Below are 13,633 nucleotides of genomic sequence, written 5' to 3'. Positions count from 1 at the left end.
TACATTGGACAGATAAACAATAGAAAGAGAACTCAGTCTGATATGTTTTTATTTCATGTCAAGATATAGAAAACATACATTGGTAAATGCGTCTAAAATTCAGAACGAATATCTTATATCTTATGGCTTATGTTCCTTTTTAACAATTAGTTTGGTGCAGCCGTGTAGCTGACTTGAAGCATATATTGTTGCCCTTGCCGATTACTATAGGACCAGGAACACCCTGTCCAATACTTGCCCTCTGCAAAACATGCACACATAAGTAGCAAGGCTTGATCCAAGAATTAGTTGATGGCCGATGCTTTTGTCAGGCTGCAACATGTACAGTTACACAAGCTAGCCGTGCAAGCAGGCAGGTGGATTGATTTTGTCATGAAGGACCGAAGGAGCCTCGGTAGCAAACCTGTACAACAGCCAGGTGACTGTTCACTTTTGTTGTTCTGTAAATTCTACCGTTCTGTGTCTTCTTTACTTATGGTTACTTCCTGCTTTTCCACAGGTCTGATAGGTATGTGCCGTACATTGATTCTTTGTATAGATGAAAACCTGAAAAAATACTTATCTTTTCAAAATATCTCCTTTAGTTTGAATGTTATGTACTGTTCAATTAACAGAGATTTAGATGATAATTTGCAACCATGCCAAAGTGAGATTTTGATTCATTATATGTACTCTTTAGAATACAAATGAGTTTATTTCAGTAATTTAGCTCTGAATTCATCTATTTAAATAAAATAATTCGTACAGGAAGTGTACTTTGTTATATATGCATTACGGACAATGATGCAAAATAACTACTTCCTCCGTTCCTAAATACTTGTCTTTCTAGGCATTTCAACAAGTGACTACATACGGAGTAAAATGAGTGAATCTACACTCTAAAATATGTCTACATACATCCGTATGTGATAGTCATTTGAAATGCCTAGAAAGACAAGTATTTAGGAACGGAGGGAGTACGACACACATACTATATTCATTGGTTTACTTTTTGCCTCCTGCATTGAGATATTTGTAGGCTTCAGGCTGCTCTATGAATAATCACATTGCTGAACATCCCTTAGTATTCTGGCCTATTAGTATCTACTGACTATTGCTACACTTGGTTTTCTCCTTACCTTTTACTAGCTTTGTCATCAGTTAAGCAGGTGAACTGTACCAGTCTGCGCAGCTTTGTCATCAGCTCTTGCAATACATTAGAGAGTGCAGTAGTTGACAAAAAATGAGAGAGTGAAATTCTTTGTCAATATATTTATGTCACTTCGCAACAGTAGATGAGAATGTATTTCCTCTGACATCTTTTAGCATGACATGTAAATACGTTTTATATGTAGTATATATCCTAACCTTGATTATTTTTCAGAATTTCATCTACGATTAACTTATTACTTCTAAGATAACCTATTACACACATTTTGCCTTACAGTAAGCAAATGTTTGATGGTTTCAATATTAATGATTTATAGGTGAATTTCTGAATTTGTATATTTTAAATATGTAAAAAAATTGTACCCAATTCATTGTTAATATCTTGATGTGTTCGCAAAATATACTAGCCCGTGCGGATGCACGGGTTGACGACTAGTCATCATAATAAATTTTCTTATCGAAAGTAGAAGGAATCAAAGGATCATATTCATTGAGAAAAGCATCCTCAAGCTTAGGACAAGTATTATTTCCAGCAAATAAATCTTCAAACATTTTATACTCATAAAACATAGCATCCCCAAGCTTGTTGTTTTGCATATCATCACAATCATTCTTATCAATAACATGAATGGCACCAGTAGTATAGCAAACATTATTATCATATCCTTCAAAGCAAGTGCTAAAAATATTTTCAAGATCATAAGGGGCATCATTGTCTTCCCAATCATAATCATTGCAACAAGTAGTAGGTATCACATAATCATACTCAATATCATCATCTTCCATCAACATATTTGATCCCCTTTCATGAGGCACAATGGTGATAGGAGCAACATTTGTTGGGAGAGATACCTTTTTACCTCTATTCTTTCTTCTTTTCTTCTTCTTCACCACATCATGTGTGGGTTTAATTAATCTTTTCAAGCTTCTTATTGATGAGATTGATTGGATAGGAAGCTCCTCCTCGTTACCTGATTCATCATAATAAACACTAGGAGGGTATTGGGAAATATTTTCCCTTTCATTAGTACTCTCTTCATATTCTATTTGTTTTCTTGTCTTTAGATAGTTGGCAATATAAGGGTTATCAATGCAATTTACCGACAAAACATATAAATTTCCTCTAGATCAAAATCAAGAAATCTCTTGAGATTAAATTTTGGAATACCCTTAGTTATATGTTTCATTTCTTCATACCCCAAAAGAAGACTAAGCTTTTTATGATGCTCAAGGGTAATCAAGTTATCACAATTTTTGGACACAATTTGATCATAAAACAATTTGCAATGGAGATTTAAATGACCATGTTCATTGCAAAGTTCACAAGGATGGCGGAAAAAATTAAATCTTTCAGCACAATCATCTAGCCTCTCTTGTAACTTTTTGGTTTCTAAGTATTTATGCTTCTTACAAAATCTATCTTCCCTTTTTGGTGTGCAATTGCACTCCCAATTCACTCCGCAAAAATTGACATGCTTATAAGAAACATTTTTGTCATGACTTGTGCAATCATCATTAGCATTTTGGATATTCAAAGAGTTCATACTAACAACATTGCAATCATGCTCATCATTCAAATATTTTGTGCCCAACATTTTATTGACTTCTTCTTCTAACAATTGAGCACAATTTTCCGATCCGTCATTTTCAAGAAAGATACTATAAAGATGATCAATAATATGATGCAACCTCAATTCCAATTTTATGCAGTTTTCTTTTATAAACCAAACTAGTGATAAAACAAGAAACTAAAAGATTCAATTGCAAGATCTAAAGATACACCTTCAAGCACTCACCTCCCCGGTAACGGTGCCAGAAAAGAGCTTGATGTCTACTACGCAACTTTATTCTTGTAGACACGTCTTGGGCCTCCAAGCGCGGAGTTTTGTAGGATAGTAGCAATTTTCCCTCAAGTGGATGACCTAAGGTTTATCAATCCGTGAGAGGTGTAGGATGAAGATGGCCTCTCTCAAACGACCCTGCAACCAAATACAAGAAATCTCTTGTGTCCCCAACACACCCAATACAATGGCAAATTGTATAGGTGCACTAGTTCGGCGAAGAGATGGTGATAAAAGTGTAATATGGATGGTAGAATATATTTTTATAATCTGAATAAATAAAAACAGCAAGGTAGCAAATAGTAAGCGGGCACAAAAATGGTATTGCAATGCTTGAAAATGAGGCCTAGGGTCCGTACTTTCGCTAGTGCAATCTCTCAACAATGCTAACATAGTTGGATCATATGATTATCCCTCAAAGTGCAATAAAGAATCACTCCCGAGTTCCTATTAGCGAAGAACAAAAGATAGGAATTGTTTGTAGGGTACGAAACCACCTCAAAGCTATTCTTTCAGTTCGATCTATCCTAGAGTTCGTACTAAAATAACGCAAGCTATTCTTTCCGATCGATATAATCAAGAGTTCGTACTAAAATAACACCAAAGCAAATTCATATTCATAATACTCAATCCACACAAAGAACTACAAAGAGACCCCAAAGTTTCTATCGGAGAAAAGATAATAAAAACGTGCATCAACCCATATGCATAGATTACCCCAATGTCACCTCGGGAATCCGCAAGTTGAGCGCCATAACATACATCAAGTGAATCAATATGATACCCCATTGTCACCTCAAGTATTCATACCGAAAGACATACATCATGTGTTCTCATCTCTGAATATTCAATCCGACAAGACAAAACTTCAAAGGGTACAGATTCAATTCATCATAACAAGAGTATAGAGGGCAGAAACATCATAGAATCCATCTATATTAACAAAGCCCATGATATAGATCACGAGAGAGAGAGAGAGAGATTAAACACATAGCTACTGGTACAAACCCTCAGCCCCGAGGGTGGACTACTCCCTCCTCATCGTGGTGGCCGCCCGGATGATGAAGATGGCCATCGGAGATGATTCCCCCCTCCGCCAGGGTGCCGGAACGGGCTTCCGATTGGTTTTCGGTGGCTACAGAGGCTTGCGGCGGCGGAACTTCCGATCTAGGTTAACCCCGAAGGGTTTTGGAATATTTGTGAATTTATAGGGCGAAGAGGGGGTGCCGGAGGCCACCGAGGTCGGCACAACCCACCTGGGCGCGTCTGGGGGCCCAAGCGCGCCCTGGTGGGTTGTGCCCCCCTCGGGGCACCCCCCAAGTGCTGCTCTGACCCATCCTGGGTGTTCTGGTCCATAAAAATTCTCCAAAAAGTTTCGCGGTGTTTGGACTCCGTTTGATATCGATTTCCTGCGATGTAAAAAACAAGCAAAAAAACAGCAACTGGCACTGGGTCAATAGGTTAGTCCCAAAAAATGATATAAAGTTGCTATAAAATGATTGTAAAACATCCAAGAATGATAATATGTTAGCATGAATACTTCATAAATTATAGATACGTTGGAGACGTATTAGCAATCCGGTGAGCAGGCTCACCGGGAGGCGAGCCATCGGTTTGACCGCCGCCCGCCTCTCTCCCACAACTCCCACTACTCCATATTAATGGTGCGCCTGAGCGGCCGCACCCCCCATCCTCGGCACACACACAATCCTCTCTCTCCGCTTGCATCCTCGACGCCGCTCTCAGTCCTCAAAGCCGTCAGTGTATGAGGATGCCGCCAAAGCGCCCCATCGGAGGGAGTGGCGACACCCGGGCTACTAAAGCACCGGAGCACGGCGTGGAGATGGAGACAGAGATTGCCGTCACCACCGGCGAGTTATGCTACATCCTGACGGCGTCGAGCTTCCACAGCCAGAGGCGGAGTTCCACACCGACTCTGGTGACGACCCCGGCGACGACTCCGACGACCACTCCCGCGACGACTCCGACAACGACGGACAGCTGGTTAGTCATCTATACCCATTTATGTGTCAAATAAATCATAGGGTTTCTCTACTTACTCCTGCCTCCCCCTTTTTGGAATAGAAATCCTATGGTTATGTTCTCCCAATCCATGAAATCTGAGTAAGTTTCGTTAGATCCGTGTAGTGTATTGATTGTTTGAATGGTATAAGTGATAAGTGATTAGTTGTTTCATCTGTGCAAATGTTTTCTGCTAGTAATCCGACCAGGGTTAGTGTGCGTGCTAATAATTCCTAGCCAGGACATTACAATTGATTTTGAATGACCTACATATGTTTGTGTCATTATTTTCTTCAAGATTTGTCTGTACATGGACGACTGTGCTTAAAAATCAAACCATAATCTCTGGATATATATAAATAAATATCCATAAATTCCTAATCCTACTTCACGGCATGTAAACATTGATTTGATGCCAAATTCGTTTTACTATTTGTATAGGTGTTATCTGACGATGTGGACATCGAGGATGAAGATGGCCAGAAGAGGTACAAGAGGCAAATCCTGAGTGAGCTTTATGCGGGAAAGCATAACAGGCGTATTAGGATTTGGAACGGTGGTTATCGATGCCCATTTTGCAACAACAAGCTTCATGACGCGTATCTAAGTGTTCTGGCGCATGCAAGAGGACGGGCCGTTAGCTCCTTCAAGCAGAAGTATTCTCGCAGGGTGGCGCACGGCGCGTACGCCGAGTACTTGGAGAAGCTTTAGGATCATGCCGGCATGTGAGATGAGATGTGGGATCGAACTATGTACGCTTGAGTATGCTTAATGATGGTTGAACTATGTACTTATGGTTGAACTATGCTTGTGTACGTGTACGCTTATTATCTATGTCTGAGTATGTTTAATCTATGTTTACTTATGTCTAACCGTGGGATATGGATGCAATCAGTTCGGTTGATGGAATCTACCTCCGTCTTGGTTTATTGGTCCCCTTTGTAATTTGTGTTAAATTTTGACCAAAGGTTTAACTGACAAAATGTTAGTGCAGGTCAGTAAAAATTATATCGTTGGATGGGTATTTGAGCATAGTGTTCAATGATATAATTTTTGGTGACATGCATAAACATTTCTTAGTTAAATATTTGGTCAAAATTTGGTAAAAATTATAAAGGGGACCAATAAACCAGGACGGAGGTAGTACGTCAATCACACACGGTTCCCAAAATTGGAACCGTGTGCAATGAACGCCCACGATTTGTCCCTCTTCTAGCCGACGCGTGGCCAAACTAGCCGGGCGGGAAGCTTGCGCGGTAAGCTACGCGGTAGCATGGGAATAGGCTCACCGACGATACATTTGGCGCCTCTTCGAGCCCAGGCGTGGTCAAACGAAACGCGTGCGGTGCGGTGTTGTCAAGCGTGCATTGGAATCCTACGCTATGAACGTCGTGACAAGACGTGACGATTATAGGCTGGCTAGCCCCCATTTGTTACAGCGGCCATTTAAGCCTCTTGTGTCTTTTCAACCTTTCGATCGCGCCCCACCATTTCAAGAAGCACACCCACCACGACAAGTTCTTAGAGGGTATCCTGCGCGGCTCCAATGGCGCTCCGAGCGGCTGCCGACGACGAGCAGCAGTTCACCATGCATGCCATGGTGGACACCCACCGAAGGTTCACGGAGCTCTCGGTGGTGTACACCAACAACCCGGTCTGGGTGGAGCACTCCATCCACATCATGGAGTTGTTGCTTGCCGAGGAGAAGTACAAGGTGGTCGGGTTCGACCTCGAGTACACCCGCACTCGTGTCGGGTCTCGTCCCAAGGTCGTCGTCGCCCATATGTGAGTGCGCAACCACGTCCTCGTCTACCACTACTGTCTGGCCACAAGGCCTTGCGAGCGTTTCGCCAGGTTTGTCAACAGCCCCCACTACATGTTCGCTAAGGTGGACATCACCAACGATGTCAAGGTGCTCAAGAATTCGGGCATTGCCTGCTAGAATCTTGTCCACATCCAGGGGCAATACAAGATCTGGGGCAGCAAGGAGCATGAGAAGGACTCGCTGGTTCACCTCGCCGAGGCCATCATCGACCCCTACTACAGAGACATGAAGGATTCCTGCAAGAAGGACAAGCATGCCTGGCACTCGGCCTAGAGATGGAGAAATCGACAAAGCTCACGTCGTGTACGCGGCCAAGGAGGCGTACACGAGTTACGACATGTATAGGCGGATCGTTGACATGAGGAAGTGCCTCCTTCCCCAAAACGGCCAGGGATCCAGCCGGAAGCAGAGCAATGGCAAGCGTCGTCGCAACAAGAAGTAGATGATTAGATCATCGTTTCTCCTAGTTTAGTATGCATGTAATTGCTTACTTTGGTGTGTGTAGTCACTTGTGTAATTGTATGCTTAATTTGGTTATGCAATGCTGTCTTTTTAAGTATATATGTTGATGCTATGTAGACAGAGCAAATCACATCGCACACAGACTAAACAATGGAACCCGTTGGTGATGATTTCATCAATCACTGACAATTGTATACTAGCAATCGTTTGCTCACAACACACACGGCTTGTTAACAGGAATCGTCTATGTTGTTATCGGTCTTCCCACACATTTCCGATTACAGACCTGTCTGCCGCGTATCACACACATCTTGTTAAGTTGAACCGTTTCTGTTCTCTTGGCTCAACGCAAACAGTTCATCCGAGTGAACTGTATGCCGTATATCGCACACACCTTTATCTGGCTGCCCGTTTCTGTTGTTCCGCCTCATCACAAATAGTTCATTCGAGTGAACCGTATGCTCTACATCGCACACGCCTTCATATGGCAGCCCGTTTCTTTTGTTCCTCCTCATCGCAAACAGTTAATTGAAATGAACCGTATGCCCTGCATCGCACACACAACCAAAATCTGAACCGTGTTTGATGCATCCATCATCGCAAACGTTTTGCACCTTTTTTGACGGTTTTTTACACCACCGTTTGTGATTAGTGCATCGCACACAGTTTCGCCGAAAGGTCTCTGGTCGTAGTGTCACGTTAGCAGCATCCTGCAGTAGTGTTAGCAACGCCTCATTCAAGGCAAAGAGCTGCGGATCCTCCCTGAGATAATGCTCCACCAAATAATCGCTACTTTGTTGTTGTCGGCCCTGATCAGTGCGTCGGCCTTGAGGTGCTACTTCTCCTCGGCGTTGGAGACTACCCTCATGTTGGGAGGCACTAACCGACTCATGCACCAGACATTGTTGGGAAAGTTGAGCTGGGCCCTTCGCCCTGGTACCCCAGCGCCATGACAGCATAATCGCATGCCGCCTCCTCGGCGATGTTGAACGTGCCGAACCGTTGCTTCTTGCCCCATGTTGGGGTTTTGGATCTGGGCCCCCCGCTCACCCCAATGCCTTTGGAAAACACCACGGTACCTTCCATTGTCTGCCATTTCCATGAAAAATAGTGCCCTAGAACATGCACACACACACACACACACACACACACACACATATATACGCGATTTGTTTTGGCATGACCTCTCCTTAATAAAGAACATATTAAGTGCCAGAAATTTGACGGAATAGAATTTAATCAACGTTTCGCCAAAACATTAGCACTTTGTATGAATCCATGTAAAAAATTGAACACATGTACTACAACACAATACGAATCACATGCTAAATGAAGTTCAAATGAACATAACAATGTGAGATCTTAAACATGCAGCTATATAAATAAATAAAGTACAAATTTTGTTGGCATGACCTTTGCTTAATATTGGACATATTAAGTGCCAGAAATTTGATGAGAAGAAACATTGGCACTTAGTATATGATTCTTGAAAAACAATTGAAGTCAAGTGCATGTTCGTTCTAAAATTAATACATCATTCTAAAATTCTAAAATTAAGAAGTCATATTCCTACACTACCGAATCATTCTAAAATTACAATAATCTATAAGCATTGATATCTGATTCTTAACTTCAAGCATCATTTGAAATGTATAACACTAACTTTCTTCAAAATTGTAGAGTTCTTCAAAATTGTAGAGTACATAACTAAAAAGCACACCTAAAACGATAGCAATCCTAATGCCTCTCTCTAAGCCGAATCTACTGAATCATTCTGGTGGAGCAAATTCCAAAATTCTAAAAGTAACATGTCAAATAACTAAGCAAATTAACCTTACAACAACTAATCCTAGCCCTAAACCTAGCTACTGCAACGGTGAACGGGGCAAGAAGCTTACCCTGGGCGGCGGTGGCGGCAGAAGTGACGGCGTGGACGACGTGCACGGCGGAAGGCATGGACGACGATGGCTCCGTTGGCCGACACAGCTCCTGCCGCTGAATTTCTTGGGCGGAGAGTGGGCGAGAGCTAGTGACGTGAGGAGGAAAATGGGGAATTGGATAAGGCTCGAGTGGATGAAGCGGTATATATGGCTTTTGAAGTGGCAGGTGTAGCGCAGTGCTCGCCACTTCAAGATTAAGTATGAGTGGTGGGCAAATACATGTGCCCGACACTGCAATGTTTTTCTAATTTTATGTCACGGTTATATTGACCGTTGTAGGGTCATATTTCAACATCAAACTTTTCCAATGATTAATACACACGACTGTGAGTCAAATGCTTAAATTTGGCCACTTTTTAAGTTGGTTTGCTATTTCAAAACATTAACGGAATTTTCGGCCATTAAAAGTAAAAATGTAGCTTCATTTTTATAATTTGGAATTTAAACTTTTTATATTGTTAATACACACCACACAAATCCCTAGGACCAAATTTGCCCGCTTTTTGAGTTGGTATGCTATTTCCGATGTATCAGTTGGTTTTCCGGCCATCTAAAAAGCAAAAAACGCTCTTCGGTACGAAATGGTGAGAAAACGAGCTCCAAAAGGGATTAAATTTGAAATGGCGTCTTCGTTGCACCCTTGTAGGGTGTGGTAAAAAACTGAGAGCGTTACAGTAAAAATTTGATGCATCTCATATACAAACCAGACACTCTCAAACAAAGTGTAAGGGTTTCGAATGTAAACCGCCGCTTTTCTCACTCAACTCCATTATAAAATCGTTTGGACTTTAAACTTTTATATGGTTAATACGCAACATACGAAGCCACATGACCAAATTTCGCCACTTTTTGAGTCGGTATGATATTTTTGATGTATTGGCTGATTTTTCAGCCAAACAAAATTCGCTCTTTGCTAGGAAATAGCATGCCAACGAGCTCCGAAAGGATTGAACTTGGCAAGGTGTCTTCATTGCATCCTTGTAGCGTGTGGTAAAAAATTAAGAGTGTTGCGGTAAAAATTTGATGCACCTCATGAACAAAACCAGACACTCTCAAGAAAGTGTAGGGGTTTCGTATGTAAACCACTGTTTTTCTCACTCACTCCATTTTTAAAAATCTTTTAGACTTCAATTTTTTGTATGATTAATACACAGCATACAAAGCCCCAGGACCAAACTTGGAGTATTCTAGGTTCAGTAAATATGATTTCTTGATGATTTGTTGGACATAAGATATCTGCCGCGGGTGACCCCGACTGTCCACCACAACCAACTTTTTAAATTTTAAAATATTTGAGTGCGGGTTGCCGAAATAATGTTGTGGTGGGCATATGTTTCGCCCGCACTAGTGAAAGACACACCAGTGGGGGGCCTAAGTAAATGCCCGCCAATGCTTCTTTTATCCCAGGAGCAAATTTGGAAGAGGCTAGATATCATTGGCAATAAAAATAATAATGTTATCCATCCAGTTGATGGATGAAGTGGCTACATACTCATACGAGTCACTTATTTCGGAAATCTCTATTGAAGTCCCTAAAGGGCTTATACTTCCAAATCCAAAAGCAAATCGCAACAAGTTTTGTGTAAAACTTCATAAGTCACTCTATGACTTGAAATAGTCGAAAATCATATGGTAGTACCGACTAAATGCGTTCCTTCTTCAAAATGATTACTCGAATAATGATGATTGTTTATGTGTTTTAATAAAGAAAGTAGAAATTTTATTTCCTTACATCACCTCAGTGTATATCGATGTTTTCGTCATCAATGTCTCTAAAGGACCTAAAAATACATAAAATCATCTCAAGACGGAAAATTTGGATTCAACCAAATTTAGCTTAAGCTTACAACTTGAGCATTCTCTCAAGAATACATATATCAGTCTACATATATCCAAAACATATACGAGAAGTTCAATGTGGATATATCATATCAACAAAATACATGTAATATGGTCATACTACCCCTGATAGGGTACAAATCCATTCATACCTAGGGGTGTTAATGAAGTGATATCAGGACCTAAAGTAATATATCTCACTAATGTCAAAGCACTCATATAATTGCAAACTACGTCAGGCCTGACACTATATTTGCTATCTTTGTTCAGAGTGCAACCCCCAACAAAAGGTATATGGTTGATATAAGAAATATCAGCTTATATCTCAAGCTCACAATAAATCTTGGATATTTCCATCAGGAAATACAAGATATGGCCATGATATGATATAATGATATTGGCTCTTTCTTTGATCCCAACAATGCCATATCAATGACTGAATTTGCTGGAATAGCCTTCATATGGAAGTCATATAAATGGGCTTTAATGGCTATTTCCAGTTATCATTCTAACATAATTGCTTTATCTGAAAGCATTGCAAAATATGCATGACTTAGCAGAATGATAAACCACACTCAAAATCATGTGGTTGAGATTCAGCAGAATCACATAACTTGATTAATCAAGACGCTACCACTTGTGTTACTCAAAAACTACAGGTTATATGAAGAGCAATATCGTAAAGTACATTGCTCGAAAATTACTTATCCTCACGAATTATAGAAAGTGAGGAAACAATATGCAAACAACATACTTTGAAAATCCTACAGATTATTCACAATGTCTTGATCATGTCAATGAAATTGGTATGAGACATCCTCCGGATTTCCAAAGTTCAGGGGGGAGTAATCTCCCAAACTATAACCTATTTACAATCATCAGATTGCATATATTGTACTCTTTTCCCCTTCATGAGTTTTTCTCTAATGGTTTCTCACAAAAGGTTTTTAATGAGACAATATGAACACAAGTGCCTGTATATGTCATATCATTTTCTCCTTATATTTTCCCCACTGGGTTTTAAAGAAGTTTTCGATGACATATCAGATCGCACTCTTTTCCCTTATGAGTTTTCTCTCAAAGTTTCTCATAATGGTTTTTAATGAGGCAATATCTCCTCAAAGATCATATGTCATACTTTCTATTTTCCCTGTCGAGGTTTTTAAAGAAAGAACTCAAGACATATTAATTGTTCTCTAAACTCACCAATGAGTTTTCTCCTTCTTCAAAGGTTTTTCTCATATGAGTTATCAAGAGACAATAATTATTATATGTTGCATCATTTTCTCCTTATTATTTTCCCCACTGGGTTTAAAGGAGTTTTAGCAACATAGCTGCACTATTCTCCTCATATTTTTCCCACGGGGTTTTTGGAGGAGACATTCAAGATTATTAAAAGAATTTGTCAAGATGATGAATATACCCAAGAAGAGGCGTTGTACAAGGGGGAATGTTAAGAATAGAATAGTTGCCTATTAATTAAGCTAATTAGGATTAAGTTAATTATTAGATAGGTTTCTTGGTTCTCAAGCAATCGTGTACTTACTTGGCTCTCAAGGCAACTATGTAATTCCTTGGCTCTCAAGTAACTATGTCTGTACTTGACCGCCAAACACCATGTGTACTTCGCCCGGATATAAATACCCCATTTTTATCATCAATAAAGACGGATGGATCATATTTTATTCAAACTCTCTCGTTCTTTACTTTCTACTTTAAACAAATCCAGCATGCAGCGCACAAGCAGACCCACCGAAGAAACCTTACGCAACAAAGTCAACGGGCTGGCCCACACACTTCCAAAATCGCTAACCGCACCAAAAGAAGCGCTACACACGTTAACAAAATTTTGGTCAGCTATCTACGTCCACCACATAACTGTACACGGTAAGAACCCAAAATATTACACGCGTCAGTAAACTCAGAACCGAGAAGTCCTTTTCAACCAATTAGCCAAAGCTCAGTGCGTAAACTTTCTGAGCTATATATAGTGGCTTGGGTATTATGAATGGCGGGTCTTATATTTACGAAAAAGGGTTTCCCTCGCTTTAGATTATAAAGCAACATCCAACCGATACAACCAGCTTGCTCGGGCCGCAGCACAAACAAGCCCAAAAGAAAAAAGAGAGAAAGAAAAAAGAAGTAAATGCTGACGCCGGCAGCTCAACTAAGCAGAGATCGCCGACACCCGCTGCACCCTCCGGAGAAGTACCACCGCCCGCCAAGCACTCCGAAGCCTCGCGTACCAAGCAACATCTTCATGAAGAAATGCGACGACGACGACGCTGCTGCCCGGACAAGTCCTAGAGTTTTCCCCGGTACGCGGATGGCAGTGGGGAAGGGGTGTCACCGATGCCCCTCAGGAGGGTCCGGCAACGCCCACGGGCGCAGCGGCGCCGGTGGCGAACGAACCGCCAGAGATTTCTCCCGCCCCGAAACCACCACCTCCACCCCAGACAAACGGAAGCGCACCGCCCAACATGCCGCCCACCAGCCTATGCCACCACAGATACCGCACCATCATCACCGTCTCACTGAGGCCACCAACACGAGAC

The 13,633-nt window shown here is 41.3% G+C and overlaps 1 long non-coding RNA gene across 2 annotated transcripts; it reads right to left on the bottom strand.

Annotated features, from left to right (window-relative positions):
* Positions 1 to 3,855: 3,855 nt before the first annotated feature.
* Positions 3,856 to 9,767, bottom strand: LOC141042480 (uncharacterized). Of its 2 annotated transcripts, none has more exons than XR_012205481.1 (2): positions 9,198 to 9,767; positions 3,856 to 4,399 (listed from the first exon to the last, which is right to left on the bottom strand). It is a non-coding gene; the product is annotated as an uncharacterized lncRNA (long non-coding RNA). The 2 variants fall into 2 exon arrangements; XR_012205480.1 differs by lacking the exon at positions 3,856 to 4,399 and adding an exon at positions 7,427 to 8,388.
* Positions 9,768 to 13,633: the final 3,866 nt, after the last annotated feature.

Source organism: Aegilops tauschii, chromosome 3 (assembly GCF_002575655.3).
Source record: "Aegilops tauschii subsp. strangulata cultivar AL8/78 chromosome 3, Aet v6.0, whole genome shotgun sequence".
NCBI lineage: Eukaryota > Viridiplantae > Streptophyta > Magnoliopsida > Poales > Poaceae > Aegilops > Aegilops tauschii.
This window is presented reverse-complemented; position numbering and strand designations above follow the sequence as displayed.